This window comes from Coloeus monedula, assembly GCF_965178545.1.
Source record: "Coloeus monedula genome assembly, chromosome: 9".
NCBI lineage: Eukaryota > Metazoa > Chordata > Aves > Passeriformes > Corvidae > Coloeus > Coloeus monedula.
This window is the reverse complement of record NC_138789.1, coordinates 14,473,186-14,479,299: the sequence shown is the minus strand read 5'-3', so window position 1 is coordinate 14,479,299 and position 6,114 is coordinate 14,473,186.

Below are 6,114 nucleotides of genomic sequence, written 5' to 3'. Positions count from 1 at the left end.
ATGTATTAAAGATTGGATAGTGTCCACTGTCCTGAGTAAAGACCTCAGACTACTGATTGTCCAACTTCTGCTTGCTTGGCTGTTGCTTGCTAAAGGTTTGAAATGCCCCCCATGTTAAAAAGAAGAGACCTGATTGTGTTCAGGGACTAATGGCAATTCCAGCTTTCATTTAAAGTAGCAATGCTGTTTATAAACTTTGAGGTATTTCTGTTTACATAAGTGATTTAATGTGATTTATATCTTAGCAGAGGATCCCATTAACTGACTCCCTTACCTCTTCCTCAGTATTCCTGATTTATTCCCCATATATGTTACATACGAAAATGTGTGTAACAAATAATTTCTCTTTGCGTGGAGGGGCAGTAAAAATACCTCTATTTTATGGAAGTTATAATCTCTTTCAAAACTTTTTCCTAATGTTGAGTTAATGTTTTAGTATTCCAGTGCTGTTGGTCCATTGTTCGGAAGTACAGCTTTATCAGCAGAATGTGTGGCAGATGGTTTACATTTGCATTAGCCTTCTGGAAAAGGAATCAGCTCCCACCAACATAAGCTTCATCTTTTCTTTTCAAAATTTACAACAAATTCGTCAGAATGGCATTTTTAGAGGAAAAAAAACCCAATCCAACTGTCTTTGAGTTTCCTTTTTGAAGAGGAAAAATGAGTCCTGTTCTAATGCCCTCATCTGCATATATATCTTCCGTCCCCTCCCCCAGTGTTTGTTAAAATGATTTAAGTATTTCATTATGCAAAATGACTTTTATAAAAAGACCTTCCTTTTTGCCCCACAGTCATTCTTAATTTCATTTGTCACTTGTTATAGAGTGGAATTATGTGAAGCTAGGATATATTATTTGTTCTAGTCTGTATTGGATAATTTATTACATTAAGAAACCAATAATTTTCAAATATAATCAGATTTAAGTTTTTAATAAGATTCATCCTCCCATTCACACTTTCTTAATTTAAGGATATTAAATCTGCTCAGGAATGAGCTGCCTCTCAAAGCCTCATGTGCCTATTAAAGGATTTTATTCCTGATGTGTTAATAGGATTTAATTACATTAGCCCTATAGTCCAGAGACACACCACAATTGTTAAACTTTATAAACCAGGCAAATACATGCTAAAAGAGCGATGGCCAGCTCCTCAAAAAGAAAAAAACTACAAGGTGTTAATATTTTAATATCTCTGCTATGTAACTACAGGTTTGCATAATGCTGAAATTTTAAATACTGAATGTCTAACACATTGTAAATACTTTTTTTCTCACAAAAATCAAGGCTAATGCAGAAATTAATAAGGCTTTCTATTGAGTGTTTATATTTGTTTCTTATTTCTGATTCCAAGAGATTAATTTAGATAAACTTTCAGCTTTTCTTATGACATCCTCTTGTTGTGCACAGACAAAAGCTGCAGCAAATCATTCTGGAAATTCAGCATACTCAACACTGTCTTGATTTCTTGTTTCATATTGCTAATTAGGTTAATGGCACAGTGACAGAAACAGACAACAATGGCTTGAGACATTTTGTAGAGATGTGGTTGTGGAGAGGGAGAGAAAAGAAAGCACCGAGTCCTGTAGTGTGTAAATCTCATCAAGAGCTCCTTTGGCAGCACCAGCACCGATCAGGAGGGCTGGGTCCTGTCAGAGTGCCCGAATGCTCAGTGTACAGGAGGCAGTGCTGCTGATGGCTGTGGACATGCAGAGATGGAGGGAGGGATGGGGTCTGCAGGGAATCACAAGGAAGGAGAAAAAAATTAGCAATATGCCATCCGGTTGGACATTTTGCTTCCAAAATTAGATTGATGCGTGTTATGGCACGTTTCCATTGGTAATCACAGACACTCAACATGTATTTTGAGAAGATTTAGGCCCCAAGTTTTTCTCTCACTTGCACAGAGCTAGACTTTGGGCCTCTCAAAACATAGTGTAGGCTGCATTTGTTTGGAGGAGCTAAACATGTAAAGTAGGCTTTCATTTCAAAAAAAGGAACTTTCTGGCACTTTTCCTTGCCATGATAGCCTTGGAAATGTAAACTGATATAAACTGTTTTTTGGGTTAGAAGTAGAAGCAGGGTTGTGCCTTGCCCGGCAAGTGGTTGGTGTGAAAGCCCTAAGGCTTCGTGCCGGTTTTCTACCCTGGCTTGCCTGGGCCTCTCAGCCTGAGCTGTGGGGAGCAGGCTGGCCCAGGCATGGACCCTGCAGGAAGAGGTATAGAGAGTGAGCATAGGGTCTATGCATAAGAGAACTCCATTCTCACCAGTCTTGTGGCTCTAAATAAAAGAGGCTTTTTGAAAATCCCATTATTCTGGGGACTCCTGCTTGTGATTGAAAATACCCAGACCAATACCGGGGTGGGAGGGGGATGAGTGGAGCCACAGCTGAGGTCAGCTCTTGTTAAGGCTTAGGCTAGGCTGCCTTTTGACCACCTACCTCAGACTTTGGAGCTGTTCAACGTAGGAACTGACTGGGGTCTGCATCCAAACCTGCAGTGAGGAACTGAGACAACCTGTAACCCCTAGCTTCCAGACCTTGGTTTCCTGCAGAGAGTGCAGACAAATAAGCATCTATAAGAGAGAGTCTGAATAACAGACAAATAACTATGGTGGTCTTTTTATACCTAAGGTGGGTTCTGCTTTTTTGTACCCTTGTAATGCCTTGTCTGTGTCATTCCTAATTTATGAATAGCTTTTTAAGACAGCATTATGGCTTTCACATTTGTAGTTTGATGAACTGAAAAAAGTTCTCAGTCTTGGTATCTACTCTTTGAGGAGGATTATTGTTTGCTTTGTTTGTCTGCATTGGCATATATAAAAAGCCGTGTGTGTTTATTAAAGACAAAAGGTATCTTGCTTAAAGACGAGTGCCTGTAAACATGCAGCTCGTCACCATTCATACATATATTCAGTTTTTTCTGTCTGCAATACTGTGCTAGGTCTTTCCTAATTTAACTTGGGATTTATGTCTCTGTAGTGTTTTTTTTTCCAGTTAGGTGCTCATATTTCTTTTCACATGAATCTCCCAGGCATTTAAAGGGATATTAGCTGCCTTGTGTTGCCACTAGAAGCAGAAGCTGAAATGGTAGCTGCCAGCAGGGATTAGCTGAGTGTGCCTTTGTTGTATCAGATACCAGGACCATGAGCACAGCCGTCTGCCAGGTCTGGCAAGGTAGTCACCCCCCTCTGCCTCCCCAGTGCTCCTGAGTTTTGTTACTTGGTTTATAAATGATAAAAATTGAAATGACATAAGAATTGTGCTCCTGTGAAAAATATTGAGATTTTGAAATTCACCTTTGTTCCTCTTCCAAAGTTTCAGGACTCTCCACTGAATCAGGAAGGGTAGTCGCCCAGCGAGATTGCTGCTTGCAGAGATTATGGGGCTTGTCTGGGACGTTGGGACCATGCCTTGTCAAAAGCCAGAGAAATGCTCACATGGAAAAAGGGTCTGAAATCACATCTCAGGCTGTAAGCAATGCCAAGGAGCTAAAACATAAAAGTTTAATTGCAAAGGAAAAGCAGGAGACCTGAGAGTAGGAGGATGCATTTCACAAGGACTCCCAAAGGAGAACTGATATACAGTTTGAAAAATATTAGCAGGGCTGAAAAAATCAATGTTCTTGAGCAGATACAATGATAAAAATTAAGAGGCACTTTCAATAGAGACAAGGATTAGATTATTACATGAGCACAAATAGGTCACTGTGCACACTGAAATATAGAGGTGGGATGAGTTTCATAACATGAAGTGTGAGGTCCTCTGGTGCCGGCTGATAGGGGAAGAGAGAAACCTTTGTGGGGACATTTGTGATGAGAGATTCCAGCCCAAAAGGAGAGATTCTTGTAGGCTGAGGCAGGTGGAAAAGATACAACTCCCCCCACTCCCTCCAGACGTACGTCCCATCCTTCCAAAATGTAGCATGGCTTGGGAAAACCAGCAACTTGACATGCCCTCCTGGTAGAGTTTTGGTAAACGGTGCAGTCTTTAACACAGGTTTGAATTTACTCTGCATACCCTTTTCATACCCACAGATACTTCTCTCTAATGCCTGGCATGTTGGTGGGGAGGAGCATCTATTTGCACTTGAGATGCTACTGTTATTCTCATGGTCTGTACCACTCCCACTTTACCTCTCATATTATACTGACAAGATCATTTTACCTGTCTCTCATCCTTTCAGTGCTTCTTTTTAATTTACTTGCCAGGCTCCTGCCTGCATGTCCTGCATGTCTGGTGCTTTCTACGTCTCTTTGTTCAGGCTTCTAGTAGGACCTTACTGGAGTACAGTAGGAAATTCACATTTCAATTGCTTTTCTCTACATCTTTCCTTGCCATTCCCTGCACCCATCCAGTCTATCTGGCACGTTTTCCAGCTGATGTCCTCCTTTGTGATGCATTTATTTTTTTGTTTTTTCTTTTTCCCTGAATAACTTCAGCTGCTGTTTGGAATCCTTTCCACTTTTTTCTTCAAAGTGGGAACCATCTGGTGCTCTGTTTGGCACACCTCCCCCAGGATTTGGGCAAGAGCAGGAGCAAGGGCGGCTCCCTGCACCCTGTCCTGTTGGGTGCTGGATCAGGGTCGAGCAGCAGTTGCTGTTTCTGCCTCCTCCTCACACCATGCTTGTCGCTGGCAAGACTTGGCCTCTCTTGCAGTTACTCCTGAATTCCCATCCTTCTCCTTTTCTTGCAGACTTAAATTGAGGCTGAGGAAAAGGTCACATTAATAACAAAAGTATTAATTTCTAGGCGTCCAGAATAGTTCACTTCAGTGCTACCAGGCATTGTGTCGTCTTGCTTGTGTGGTTCATGAACTACATGCTAATTTTCTTTATATTTAATTACCATCAAATATCTCCTGTGCTTCAGGGTACAAGCCATCTTCTGACTAATTAGGGTTTTTTCTCTGAACAGGCGATTCCCTACAAGTCTACAAAGGGTTTCTTGTGCTTTCCTTTGAAGCATGTGGTAACCGGCCTCTGCCAGCAGTAAATGGATTGCTGGACACTGCTCCCAAAGTTCCTCTGTTATTAAATCCACAAATTTACACAAAGCAAACTTAATAAATGTAGCTGATTGAGCGGGCTTGGATCAAATCTTTGGCACGCAGATGTAATGGAGTGCACATTGGGCAAGCTACTGTGCTTAAAAGAAAATAAATATATTTTATCTTAAGACAGTTACACATTCTTTCATGATAAGTGTGAATTCTGTGTTAACTCCTTCTAGTCCAGGCTTTATCAGACAAGTCTCCTTTGACATTATGTAAAAGCTGTGCAGACATCAGAATTTCATCCTCTGTATGCTTGGTCAGTGATTAAATCAGTGCATGCTGCAAGCAAAAAGTGCTACAGCAATGTTAAATATTATTATTGATTATGTATATAGCAATCAATACCAACATATTGTGTTTCAACTACAAAAATGATCGTTTTAATTAGCTAATGATTTTTAGTCTGATTTCTCAATGAAATGAGACATTATCCGGTTGCTCTTTCTATCTGACTGTTCTCCCTCTCCCCTGTCCCTGTCACTTCTGAAACTGTTGGGTTCAGACAATGTCAGTCTGGTTTGACTGAGGGTGGAGATTTCAAAGGCATCAAGTCCTCACGTGTTTAAATAGGGCATCTGGAAACCTTCCTGATACACCAATGAGGGCAGTGCTGTGTTAAACCGGATCAAACAGCAGAGCTGCCTGCAGGCACTCACCTTGGGAAGAGATGTGTGCAGGAGTGAGGCTTCACTGATGCTGTTAGTCACTCAACAATTCAGAGGTTTTTTAAAAACTTCAGCTTTTGATTTAAGAAGAGATGATGTGTCTTCTGCTCTCTCTTTAGTAACTGAAATGCTGCGATCATGTGAAAAACCGAGTCATGGTTACCACTTGCTCAAAAACAAAACTTCATATTACTTTTCTTTCCTTTGTAGATCAGGTTATCCATTTCAATAAATGAACCAAACATGCTAGGCTGTAGTCACTCTTTCAGAAAGTATAAGAGCCATTTAATGTGCCAAACAATTTGTGATGTAAATGACAGAAAGCTGCCTCCATGTGCCTGACTCCCCTTCGGGACAGGTTATGCCAGGCTTCCTTGCACAGCAGTCACTTTCTACTAG